General features: G+C 46.5%; 1 protein-coding gene across 2 annotated transcripts in view; it reads right to left on the reverse strand.

Annotated features, from left to right (window-relative positions):
- The window catches only part of LOC142591706 (dual specificity protein phosphatase 22-like), a 108,839-nt gene extending 95,477 nt beyond the window's left edge, over window positions 1-13,362 (reverse strand). The window contains exon 1 of one of the 2 annotated variants that reach the window (XM_075703950.1): window positions 13,258-13,362. The gene's annotated coding sequence lies outside the window, so the exon portion shown is untranslated. Of the gene's footprint in view, window positions 1-6,198; window positions 6,278-13,257 lie in introns of those variants that run through there. The other variant, XM_075703951.1, reaches the window with a different exon arrangement.
- Window positions 13,363-13,871: the final 509 nt, after the last annotated feature.

The raw sequence follows: 13,871 nt of genomic DNA on the forward strand, positions 1-13,871 counted from the left end.
ACTAACCGGCAGCAGTTTGTATTTGCTAACACGCAGTCATCTAAACGATCTTCTGTACTTTCGGGCGTACCACAAGGCACAGTTCTCGGACCACTACTCTTTATAATTTACATTAATGACCTTCCTACTGGGATCTCTTCTAATATTCGATTGTTCGCAGGTGATAGTGTAGTTTATCGACGCATAACTAACACTTCAGACATGGATTTGCTTATATGACCTAAAACGCATTGAATTATGGTGTAGCGAATGGCTGGTGTTTTTAAATACTAAAAAAAAAACCTCACTCGTTTCTTTCCATCGCAGACAGCATCACCAATCAGGGAAATACACCATATACGGCTCCGAAATCTCATCCGTTGACACATCTAAATAGCTCGGCATATCCTTTTCAACTACCCTAACTTGGTCACATCATGTCATTAACTTATCCAATGCCGGTTTTCTCCGCCGAAACCTAAGACTTTTTGCTCCCCCATCAGTAATATTATTAGCTTATGTTACATATGTCCGCCCTAAGTTAGAATATGCATGCTCTGTAATGTGGAAAGTTGGGCTAGTTGGTGATTGATCATCATACCTTGCTGGTGAAGTAGCGCACTGACAAGGACACAGAGAAGACACACAAGACGACACTCGCTGCTATATGCAGCGAATGCATGCTCTGTCTGGGATCCTCATCAACATAACCTATCTAATACACTGGAATCAGTTCAAAACCGTGCAGCCCGGTTTATTTACTCTGAATATTCTTATCATGCAAGCGTGTCTGAACTAAAAGCCCGTGCCGGTCTTACTACTCTATAATCACGACGATATATTTCTAGACTGTGTCTTTTTCACAAATTCTATCATTCACCACTCCAGATTTCAGCTATATTACCAGCTCATCTTGAGTTCAGCCGCATTAACCACAGAAAAGCCGTGTATCCTCCGTCGGCGCAGACTACCTCCCATCTACGATCATTTTTTTTGTGAAAACCGCAAGGGACTGGCACAGTCTGTCTGCCGACGTCACGCACCACTCCGCTGCTCGTCACTTCAAGGCTGCTCTCGAATCACTGTTTGGTTAAGCTAAGCCCCTCCCTCATGTAATACCCCATCTCTGTGGGGCCTTTGCGGTATAATAAATAAATAAATAAATAAATAAATAAATAAATAAATAAATAAATAAATAAATAAATACACGTAAAGTGCCTCGAGCGTCCAGTCGCGCGACAATTTTGCGTGTATTCGCGGGCTTCTTTCACGCTCGGAAAAACACTCTTATGTACCACGTATTGAGCAACAGAAAGCTGTATCGGGAGTTTTTCATGTCGCTCTAAAATTTATCATTGACACTTTTCATCTAATTGTAATACTTGAGAAGTTGATTAATTAATCAAAACTAATTATCGAATTAGGCAGGATGAAAGAAATCATCGGAGTATCTCCAACCGACGGCAAACAACATTACCTTTGTTCTGCCCGGTTACGTGGAATTTGCATCTTTTTAAACTCTGGCTAAAGTTAGCTGGGACACCCTGTAGATTCGAGGCCTTGCACTAAAGCAAGCACCTTGAAGTAATGCACCTACAATGCTTGTTATTCTTATAGAGGACAGCGCGAAAAACATGACAAATGAATGCGGGGGTATAATTGGTCACTAAACAAGTACAATAGCGTTCATGTTTAGTTATCATTATGGATATGCGTCCCCTCGAAATTCGCAAGGCACTCGCCGATAAAATTTCTTAAGATGCATATATACCTGAAGAACTACCTACGAATTGGCCGACTGCACAGTCACATGGCTACAATCTTTTTTTTTCCTCACTTTCAGCTCTTTGTTAACTTAGCTTTAATTTTCTTCGTCTTTCTGAATGCGGAATCTCCCAAATGGGTAAGGAACACTGGGTAAATGACTCTTCCACCGAGGAAATGGTTTCGAATTCAGGCAAAACCTACAGGCGCATGCATAAACCACGGCATCGTGTCTCTAAGAATGTTCGCTTTCGTCTTATCCGACTACGCCAGTTCGATTATCGACCCCCTTCCGGTATCCTCAAAGATTTATTACTAGCCTGGCTAATTTGTTGGCATGTCTAACAAGGAAAGAAAGAGATCGGTTCACATGTGTAACGAAGAAAGACGGCTACCAATTGAGACAAACCGCAGGGCAAGGACAGACAGGGCGGTCTGGTGTGCTGGCTCTGTGGTTCGCCTCAATTCGATCGCTTTATCGCTTTAATATGTCTTCATTATTATCATCGAGGGCTGCTCAGATGGTGGCCTTCCGCCAAATGGTTTAGCCCCAAGGATGTGGATAGTCGCAACCACACGAAGAAACAGACAATGAAATTGTCAGAGAAACGAGTCGGAGAGATTTCCTGTCGTGTTTAAGTGAAATAAAATGGTTGTGGCTAGCAAAAGGCCCGAGCCCCTCGGATTCCTTTATTGTTCTCGCTCATCGCATATTGAGAGCCTCCAATTCGGCAGTCTTGAAGCCATGAAGCATAGCATATACGAGGGTTTATTGGCCAGTTGCCTGCTGCTATGCTCACGTACTGCGCGACGCCTGGAGTAAAAAAAAAGAAAGCAAAAGTTATTTTACATCTACCACCTTGGTCTTGAGCGGCGCTAGCTAACACTCCCAGGGCTAAGTTTTTGTGGTACATGTGCACAAACACCGAAGAAAGTGGATGGGAGGATAGCCGCTGCGATAGCTTAAATGGCAAAGCAGTGCGCGCATAATGCGGAAGATGCAGATTCGGCTACCACCTGCGGCAAGGGTATCTTTTCGTCCACGTTCATTTCCCCTTGCCTTGTTATTTCTACATTTCGATTAAACATGGCAATTAACATTCCCTATGCCTTCCTTACACACACACACACACACACACACATATATATATATACATTTTGTAAAGCGCCCTCCAATTTTTCTGCAGAATAACTTTCGAAAACGCAGAGTCCTATAGGTAATAACCGCCACCCAGCGTTAATTTTTGACCAGTCGGACTTACACTGTAACATTTTGCCCGACGACTGCGATCTTTGCCCGATGTTTCCCGTGTCTTGCGCTCTTCGAATTTCGTGAGTGACTGCGAGCCCGGAAAAGGATGCGAGGAGGTAAGTTATGGCGCTATGACGAGCGTTTGCTGAAGGTCGCTGTCTTCGGGCAGTCATTGCGGAGTGGTCATGCCGCTGGGAGCTCCAGGCGCCTGACGATCCTGAGCACCGTAGTTCGGGTCACATATCCGGTCGGTGACCCAATGCAGTTGTTCTGTAAAGCCTGTTTAGCGTGTATTCGGCAGCCGTGAACGACAGACTTTGTGAAAAAAACACTGCAGTTGCGACCGCAGCAATTTCTGCCCTTTCGGGACCGTGTGATAGTAGAGGCACTGTAACGTTGCGCTGTGCAGGAGGTCCGTTGTCGAGGGCGAAGGCAACGTCTTAGGCCGGAAGCAGAGGATATGCCACCGGTAAGATAAGCGTGATGGATAAATGAGCGGCGTGACTGTAGTGGGCGTCGTGTCTGTAGAATCTTTGCCTACCACATAGTTGTGAGCTTTGCATTCGTTTATTTTATTTTTCTCGAACGCTTGCTTGCCCACCACTGTCGCCGGGTCAACTGTGAATGGCCTTCCCTACATGCCCTGCAAACGAACAGTGATGTGCTCGCTTCCGTTTTCTCCGTGGATCCTCTTGGAGTATACTCGGAAAGCTTAATATTTACACCCTGCTGTAGGGAAACCTCGATGATTTTTGTTTCAAGGGACAGCACGCAAGCGAACGTCTCCGTCACTAGTTTGTAGGAGTTTTTACGAGTTGCTTCCTTCTTCTTCTACGTCACGAAATTTCCAACATTGCCCCGTCGGTATTTAAACAAAAATTATATTTCGAGAAGGCCATCGGAATTTCAACAACTTTCATTTAGCAACGTCGACAGGGTATACGCCCTTTTATTAACCTACGTATTTACGGCACTTAGTGCAAACGTCACCGCTGCGTTATAACAGTGGTTTGGTCAGGATTAGAACACTGCTATAACGCAGCAGGAAAATTACGAATAAGTGCTGTGAACACGCATGTTATTAGAAGGGCGTACTGTATTGTCGTTGCCAACTAAAAGTTGTTGAAATTCGGGAGGCCCTCTCGAAATATAATTTTTAAAAATTCCCGACCATTGAGTTACGCTGGTGCATTGTGGCGAAGTTCAGCAGGTGGCCGCCAGGTATCTGCTTATCAACAACTTCTTTTTCCTCATAATAATAATAATAATAATAATAATAATAATAATAATAATAATAATAATAATAATAATAATAATAATAATAATAATAATAATAATAATAATAATAATGGACGTAGGATAACAACAAAGGCGAAGGTATACAGCAGGCAGCTCGCTGGAACAGGAAACGAGGGCTTCTTTCTTGGACTCACTTTTTCTCTTTTCCAACTGCAATAATTTTAAAAAAGTAAGAATATTTTGCTAATTCACAAGAGCCCCACGTTTCTGGAGCTGGCTGTTAATTTTTTATCGCTATACTCACGTGTACACAGTAGCCACAAACCATAAAGCGATGGCAGCAAGTACTTTTTTTTTCTTACTTTACTAAGATACTTTAAGGCAGCTTCTATGCTTCCAGGATTTAATAGATTTCCAGGTAGACCGCTGATTCTATATGACCCGGCCATTATTCGAAAGGATTTCACATGACCCATTATAAAGGCATATCGTTCTGTTGCGTTCATATTACTCTTATAATAATTTCTTCCACGTTCAATTAAGCATCACCCGTGTTTAGTCAACGCTTAGGTAGAAGATATTTCTGCAGCGAGGCGAGAAGGAGGGACACGCTTTATGTTATAGTTTCATAACCTTAGCTACGCCTGCGGTCCTCTGTATCGGCCTACATGTACAGTAGCAGTAGTCTCGCGTTACTCGTCGAGCTAATCAATGTACGCCTGCGTCACAAGGCCGGTGTTGCGGAAGTGCAATAATTATGCACGCTCATTTCCCTGTGTCTTTTGCGCGAGCACTTGCGCCGTCGACGACCCCTCGAGCGGTCGATAGAGCGGGAGAACGAAAAAAAACAGCAAAACTGTCTTCTTTTAAAATGACAATTAGTGGCATTGGCGTGGCTAGGAATGTACTAGGTGTCCCAGCTATCGTGCCCAAAATTTAAAAAAAAATGTGCAAATGCCACGCAGCTGGACAGAAGCAAAGTAATGTTGTTTGCCGTCGCTTGGAGATACTCAGATTATGTTTTTGCATTCCGCCTAATTAGATCATTAGTCTTGATAAAATAATCAACTTCTCAAATATTATAATTCGATGAAAATTGCCAATGACGAAATTGTAGAGCAACGCGAAAAACTTCCGATACGGCTTTCTGTTGCTCCGTACGTGCTACATAAAGGTGCTTTTTCCGAGCGTGAAAGAAGCCCGCGAATGCACGAAAAGTGCCTCGAGCGGCCTGTCGCGCGGCAATTCTGCGTGCATTCGCGGGCTGCTTTCACGCTCGGAAAAAGCACCTTTATGTAGCACGTACCACAGACACCGTAGAAACGTACCAACAGAAAGCCGTATCGGAAGTTTTTCGCGTTGCTCTACAATTTCGTCATTGGCAATTTTCATCTGATTATAACATTCGAGAAGTTGATTAATTAATTAAGACTACTTATCTAATCAGGTGGAATGAAAAAAAACATAATCTGGGTACCTCCAAGCGACGGCAAACAACACAACCTCGGTTCTGTCCTGCCACGTGGCATTTGCACATCTTTAAATGTTGGTGCACGATAGTTGGGACACCCTGTATAGCACACGTGCACCAATGCTAAGGCGTAAAGCTGTTCGCGGGCACTTTCAGAAATAAACGGAACGGAATGGCGTGTTACACTCTGCGGGCGATCAGGGCGAAGGCACACGTTCGCAGCGCGCATTACACGCGCGGTAAAGGTTGGTGGCTGCGCAGCAAAGCTGGAAACGACTCGCTGACCGCGCTCATACGCGCTCAAAGAACGCCTGCCAACTCGAGGCGCCTCATTGCAGCAACTCTCCCTACTTGACCTCACCGCCAAAATGGAAAAAAAAAAGAAATTACGAAGAAGAAAACACACACACACACACACACACACATATATATATATATATATATATATATATATATATATATATATATATATATAAATAAATAAAGACGTTACCGGCATCGAAGTACCTTCGTACACATCAGATGGCCTATACTGCGGATGTGTCATTGAATTTAATCTCCTGGCGCGAAACGATGTGGCGCTTGCGTCGCGAGAAAAAGGATAGGCCGATGTGCTGCGCAGTAAGTACGGCGCCCTTTCTCGAGTCACAGCTTCTCACGAGGACGTGTAAACGTGAGGGAGGCGGTCGATTCGTTATCGCAAGAGCAAAACAGCGCGGTGATCAGTGAACAGACAGGTAAATAAACTGTGCGGTATGGTAGAAAGGGCGCATTCTCTCAGGCCGAGGTGCTGGGATGCCCTCCTATACTTTACAGCACGCGTCACACTGTCGCACTTCGTTACGCGGCAGGGTGCAGCGTCAGTCGATCAGGGGGGCGGCCAAACGCCAGCCGCGGCACCATCAGATCGGAATTCAGTTAATTGCTCTTCCTTAATTAAACTGGAGCAGCGCTGTCAAGGTCAATGTCAAGTCTGCCCCTCCCCCCCCCCCCCCCCCCGTCTTCTCCCGCTTCACCCCAGGCACCCTGCCTCTGAACTGCAAATTAAACTCGAGATCGCCATTCGCTGGGCTCTTTTTATTAGCCGACCCTCCTTCCTCTGCGCTTTTATCGAAACCTCGACTTGTGAGAGATCAGCGCTGGATACACTGCAGCACTTGATTGCGTCCGAGGGCTCGCGTGAATTTAGTCTCTTTGGTTCCCTCTTTAAAAATTAAGCGCTGGTGGCAGGTGGTAAATGTATGTATGCTTAGTTAAGAGTGCAAGTGCGGTGAAAGAGAACATCACTTGAAAGGGCCGAAGGATGGTTAAGGTATAGTGCATGACTCGCTCAACAAAAGCAATAACGGTCGCTCGTTAACGTGCGGTTGGCAGAGCCAACTTGGGTAACGTGCATTGATGATCGAGAGACACTGACCATGAAACTGTGAGAGAAAAAAAAATTATTTACATAAAGGCAGAGAGGTCGGCCTGAGCTAAAGCTTGCTGTGTCCTGCTACTCTACAATGGGGGACATGGAACTGTGGCTGATGCATGAAATACCATAGCTTAGATGCTGCTCTACCACGGCGAGCAGTCATTGCAAATAAGTGTCCGCTTGCTTCCTCGCAAACAATAATGCAAATTGTTTATAAGTGCTCCTTGTTTGTAAGTGTTTTGTATACGATTTTATGTTTCGTCGTAAGCGGAGAAATGTTTCGAAACCTTGATACTAATGTCTTGAATCCCTGAATAGCATACTGACAGGGCACCGATCACTCAGTGTAACTGAGGGAGCTTCTTCGAATGCTTGAGATATTTATTAATGTTGAGAGCTGAACACAAGTCTTGTAATTTGCAATGCGCACTTCTTCCGAGGATAGGATCGGTATATAAATGAACACAAAGTGTGCGGCATCATCGTCATCATCAGCCGTCATCACCAGACGTCTTCGTCCACTGCAGGACGAAGGCGTCTCCCTGCGATCTACAATTACCCCTGTCCGGCGCCAATCAATTCCAGCTAGCGCCTGTGAATTTCTTAATTTCATCACCATACCTATAGTCTTCTGGCGTCCTCGACTGCGCTTTCCTTCTCTTTGCATCTGTTCTGTGACCCTAATGGTCGACCGGTTATATAACCTAGGCATTACAGGACCTGCCCAGCTCCATTTTTTGCTCTTAATGTTAATTAGAATATCGGCTATTTCCGTTTGCTCTCTGATCCACACCGCTCTCTTCCTGTCTCTTAACGTTACGCCTAACATTCTTCGTTCCATCGCTCTTTGCGCGGTTCTTGACTTGTTTTCGAGCTTCTTTGTCAGTCTGCAAGTTTCTGCCCCATATGTTAGCACCGGTGTAATGCACTGATTGTACACGTTTCTTTTTAATGATAATGGTAAGCTTCCAGTCCGGATCTAACAATGTCTGCCGTATGCGCTCCAACCCATTTTTATTCTGTAAATTTCCTTCTCATGATCAGGGTCCCCTGTGAGTACTTGACCGTGGTAAACGTACTCCTTCACATACTCTAGAGGCTGACTGGCGATCCTGAACTCTTGTTCCCTTGCCCGGCTATTGATCATTATCTTTGTCTTCTGCATATTAATCTTCAACCCCACTCTTACACTCTCTCTGTTCAGGTCCTCAATCATTTGTTGTAATTCGTCCCCAGTTTTGCTGAACGGGACAATGTCATCTGCAAATCGAAGGTCGCTGAGATATTCGCCGTTTATACTCACTCCTAAGCAAATATAACTTTAAAAAATATTTTGCAAGCGATCGCGAGAAGACAAGCTGTACGTTAAGCAGTTTGCCTAACAATTGTTCTCTAAAACATACTTGTGTTTTATTCTTTTCAACGGCTACGTCGTTTTGACTTCCTTCTTATACTTTCACCGGTAGGTGCTCTATAGGAAGCGTTAACGATCACCCGTTTTCAGTTTACGGTACGTATTTTGCTTTCCAAGCTCGTAAAGTTTATCCAGCTTGAAGTTACATTCGAACTTCGGTTCGAAGTTGTCGCACGCTGTTTCTTGCGTGCTCAGAATTGGCTGAAGTTCGTAAACAAATCACGCAGCTAAGGTTAAAACAGCCTTCCCTCAGCATTTTTACTTGCTTTTTTCGAGAAGTCTTATTGCTGTAGAGTTAAATATCTGACGTCCCAGTGACAACAATGACGTCCAGGGTATATCCTTTGAACATCTATACTGCAGGATATGGATATCCCTGGCACGTGATTTATTCACTTTATGCGTCATGGGGACGTCGTGCATGCTGGACACATTGCACGGACATGTCATGGCCTTTTTTTTCATAGTGTTCGCGATAGTAAATATTACGTTCGCAGCAGAACGCTGTGTGAGAGATGCAACGGGCAGAACGCCCACACGGCAAGCTCAGGGGCCGAATTCACGAAGCTTTCCGTTCGTAAGGGCATGCTCCTTGCCGTTGGCTGACCGTCGTCACTGATAATAGCTCCAGCATCAGGACTGGCTGGTCTTACAAAGAATGTTAGCGTAAGAGATTCTTTATAAATATGGGACCGGATATGTCGCGTCCACACGTGTGCGCACGCGCGCGCGGAAGTGCATTGTATTTATTATTCTTCTAGGCTTATACTGCAAAGCAGAAGCCGCATATTGAACTAGCTAAAGTTTTCGACGTAAATTGCATCAGAAATACACATAGTACGATGCATGCATGATCAGCAGGCATGATAGATTCCAATTATAACTTGAAGATATGAAAATTGAAAAATCTGTCACAAGGAAAATGAAATGAGGCCTCTGGGAGGACAACTATTCCATGCCAACAAACTCTCCCGAACAATTCTACCGGTTGTACGGACATGACCATGAACCTCCGGCAAAACTGCCCCAACCCCACCGCGAAACAAATAACAACAACAATAATAAAAAAAGATTCAGGACGCTTAACCTTCGGCTTTAAGAGCGGAAAAGTCGGCTTTAAAAGCCGATTTTTCTCTTGTGCCTGTAAATGCACCTCGAAATTAAGGACTGCGGTCCAAACTTGAAATTGCGAACTTTGCAATGGGCTCAATTTCAGTTTATGCGTGATAATTACAAAGAAATTTAGTTTTTTTCGGCGACCCTGTCGTCCATACACTTTTGCTCACGGGTGTACATCTTCCATAATTATACACGTTTGCGCGCGCCGTCTCCAGGCACAGTACGAGCTCCGAGACGTCTAAGAACTGTACTGACAGCCAGTCAGAGCTGTTTTTGACGTTGCTGTGGTCCAGAAAAAAATTATCGTAGTTTTTCTTTATTTCATTTCGTTTGTTATTATTTTTATTTTTGCTTTTGTCGTTTCCCCGCGACTACCTTGGTGAATCTCCAGAATTTCGAGGTCTCCATGTTGTCAAGTACGCTATTCACGTGTAGGCCGAAAAAGGTGCAGGCGCAATATCATTGCAACGCCCTTGGTAGGATATCCAAAGTTAGATGTCCGGCGGACGAGTTATATGTCTCCGAAACGGTGCATAAATATTGGGAAATGATTATATGACCCACGGAACGAAGTATTTTCACTGGGGTGGATATGTGGACTGCTCATAAACGCTGTGACTGAGTGGTTCTGCTGCAGAAGTGGAGAGCGCGTTGTTTACGGCGACGTCGTGTCGACATTGTGTATTCTTTTTCTAGGCAGTACTGTGTACATCTTAGGCCACGAGTTCCTCATGTGTAGCTTCCGTGGGCGTGGCTACAATGGGAGGCGCGTTTCGCAAGTGGGACCCAATTGGCAAAGCTCTTCATTCGTAAGCATTCTTCGACGTGGGCCTGCCGCATTCGCTAATATGTCCAGCTTCGAAATTGGCCGGAATTCGCTCTATCGAACAATTCTAGCATAATAGCTTTTTGTGAATAAGGGCATTGATTTTGCCCCATGGATCTGAGTAGTGAGAGTGAAGTTGTCGCGCACACTTTGGAGCTTTTTGCAAGACTCGTGTCCGAGTGTTATATCGTGACGAACTCGCTTATTTTTTTTCGTGAAGCCGCATGGGCGACGCGATTGCCAGAAGATATGGAAGGCTACATCCGCACTAATACTGCCACTCACAAAATCTATGACACACATATTTCGCGCAGATCTCGATGCAGCTACCGCACGCTTAGTGTTTGGCGGGATAAGCAGAGTGAATTTGTTGGTATATACCATAGAGGGGGGGGGGGGGGGGGGGAGAAGGTTGTAACTGAAATACAGCAACAACGCGATCGTACCGAAATTTTAGTGCCTTGTTTTAAAATGCTCACAAGTTGACACGTCCCGTGTTGCGCGCGCTTTGTTTTTCAGTCAAGTCTTAATTACGGTGTGATCATTTTTAAGTTTTATGGAATTAGCTGGTGGCAGATGGCATGCTTCTTGTCCTTGAGCTGGATTATTTGAAGAGGCTGACATTAGTAGCACGAGAAATCAAAAGAGATATTCAAGTAATTAACGAAAATTCTCTAATTAGCTTCTTAGTTAGTTCTTTTACGACCCATATTGCAATTTAAGAATTGTAGCCGGTGAGCTTGCTAGACGTATCCACTTGAAATGAATTTCCAGGATGACCCCAGTTTCGAGATATTATTTCCCAAAGTGTGGGACGAAATACGTGGGCGTTCCAGTTACTTTCGTGCTTCAATGCATGAAATAGCGTTTTGTTAAAAAAAAAGTAAGTGGAACAACATTTAATTTTTACGCTGAGTTTGATGACGCATATATCTCCAAACTTGCGTCATTCTGGAAATTCTTTCCAAGTGGATCCGCCTTGCAAACTCACCGGCTACAATTCGTAAATTGCAATATGTGCCGTATAGCAATTAATTCAGAAGATACTTAGTGAATTGTTGTTAAATAGTTGAAAAGATGTTTCGAATTCTCATGCAAGTAATATCCGCCTCTCTGAATAATCCAGCTCAAGGACTAGAATTATGTTGTCTGCAAAAGGCTACTCTCAAAGATTGTGTACAACTTAAAAATGATCACCCTGTATATCAGTGTCGGTCGTAAGTGAAAAAAATTACACCTTCGCATATCAGTGTTCTCGAAAGCTTCAGAAAACCGCCCTAAGTTTGAGCGTTTCTCTTGCATTCGCGTGTCTTCTTCTGTGATCGAAGAGATAAAGGTGGGGGGACCGACAGTACTTCCTTTTGTGCTTGCCTCCATTGCTCGTATGACCACATTTCCCGGCCTCCTTTTCCTGCGCATTGTCGTCTCTCCTAGCCGCCTTCGGGCTACTTTTTCTTGTCGCGTCGTCCTTTCCTAAACCATATGCAACGGTGTTCTTCAAACGGGGCACTGTGACGCCGTGTGTGGCGGGTGGGGGCAAAACGAAAGAAAGAAAGCAAGCAAGAAAACCGAGGCAGGGTTAGGATTAGGCTCGGAGACAAAAAAAGGAGACCAACGAAAACAAAGCCAGTGAGGTTATTCCGAGACAGGCTATAAAGCACCGTAAACATAAGAAAGGACCGAGCTTCGTCGCGAAGCTGCCATTTGTTTTTCTCGCGCGAGCTGGTTTTCTGCAGAGCGCAGTACGGGACCACAAGCATACGCACAGACGCACGCGACCGTTGCCGCGGGCGGCAGCGGAGGGGGATCAGCAGAACGGCTCAATTTCAAGAGAGCCCATATATCGCGCCGCAGCGACAGGCGCGGTGTTTGTTCTTTCGCTCCCTCAGCGCGTGACAACGAAGAACCATGCACAGCGCGGCTGACTGCGAACGCTTAGCGCAGTTGTCTCGCGTACGATGAAACTCGCGCTTCTGGCGCTCTTCTCCTAACCGCGGTACGTGGACTGAATTTGCGAGTCGCCCCAAAAGCGCTCACAGAAGTAGCCGACAAAACGCGCAAAAAATAACTCATAACGGGAGAGAAGAAGGCAGCCGTGGGTGCAGTGGCGCCCAACTTTCATTCTGCTACCTAGTCGTGCAGTGCTTTAAGCGGATTGGGTGTACCGGAACGAATGTACCTGTACACACGGAATGTCCCATGAAAGCATTTCTCTATCGCGCCTACTATATAGAGTCCGATGCGAGCGCACTCTGCAGTTGACTGCGCGCTGCGCCGCAGCTGGTTTCGGCACGTTCGAGAATTAACGTGAGAGGCAATGGCCAGTGAAGAAAGCACAGCGCCGCTTGTTGGCCAGGCGTGCGTGTTCTTCGCTCGCCGGCATTTTTCTTTCAATGCAGAAAAATTGATTCAAGTCTCCTTATCGGTGAACAGGACCCGGCGCTGCATTCCAAAAGAACATCGACTGCATTGCCGGACAGCGGAACGCGAGCGCAGCTGGGCAGCGGGACCGGAAGCCCAGTGGCAACAAGCTGCGGCGACCAGACGGCAATGCGAGGTCCGCGAGATCTCGGGCAGCCGTGTCACGCGGGCGCTCAAGGCCGCGGCGGCTTTAAAGGAACTGGGCCTGCGTGTGATCCGCCACCGTCGCCACGGCGGCGTTTCGTCGCAGGAGCGCGCCCTTCTGCCGCTCGCGTCTCGCGAAACAATGCGGGCCCCGAGTCGCGCGCGCGGGCCGGGGCTGTCCCCCTCCTTCTTTCGTGAGCGAGCAACTTACCGCGTGGGCGTCGAGGCTGGGCATCGGACGGGGCGCGCTGGCGCGGCGGGCGTCGGTGGGACGTCGTGCGCGTAGGCCGCGCTGCCATGCATTGCGGGCCAGGGGACCGCACGCGCTCCGCCGGCCCAGCTGGTGTACCTCTACGCGGCGCTTTCGATTAGCGCCGGCCCTCCCCAATCGATGGCCCCGTCTCGCGCAGGCCCGCGGCTCCACTGCCTCCGCGCCGCCTGGCGGCCGCGGCTGGTTGTTGCTTTTGCAGCGTGAGTCGGCAAAAGGCCGAGAAGAAAGAACAGGGTGCTAAAGGGACGCGTAAGGGACGCTCCGAGAAAGGGGATCGCGGGAAAGAAGTTGGAGGAGTGAGGGAAACAGCAGTGCACTGAGGGCATGAATCCGACTGCGGTCTTCTTCCGAGACCTCTCGGCATTCGCCTTCATGCCCGGAAGTGCAGTATTTTCTTATCCGTAGAGAGTCCGCCCCCTTGAGTGTCGTTCTCGTCTGCTTGTTCTTTATCCTTGTTGAGTATTGTTCTTGATTGAGAACGGAAATCGCAGCTGGCCGGCTGCGTTGGCGCGATTGCAAGCCTAGGGCGAAGTGAAAACGAAAGACCCGGCTTT

This window comes from Dermacentor variabilis, chromosome 1 (assembly GCF_050947875.1).
Source record: "Dermacentor variabilis isolate Ectoservices chromosome 1, ASM5094787v1, whole genome shotgun sequence".
Classification (NCBI taxonomy): Eukaryota; Metazoa; Arthropoda; class Arachnida; order Ixodida; family Ixodidae; genus Dermacentor; species Dermacentor variabilis.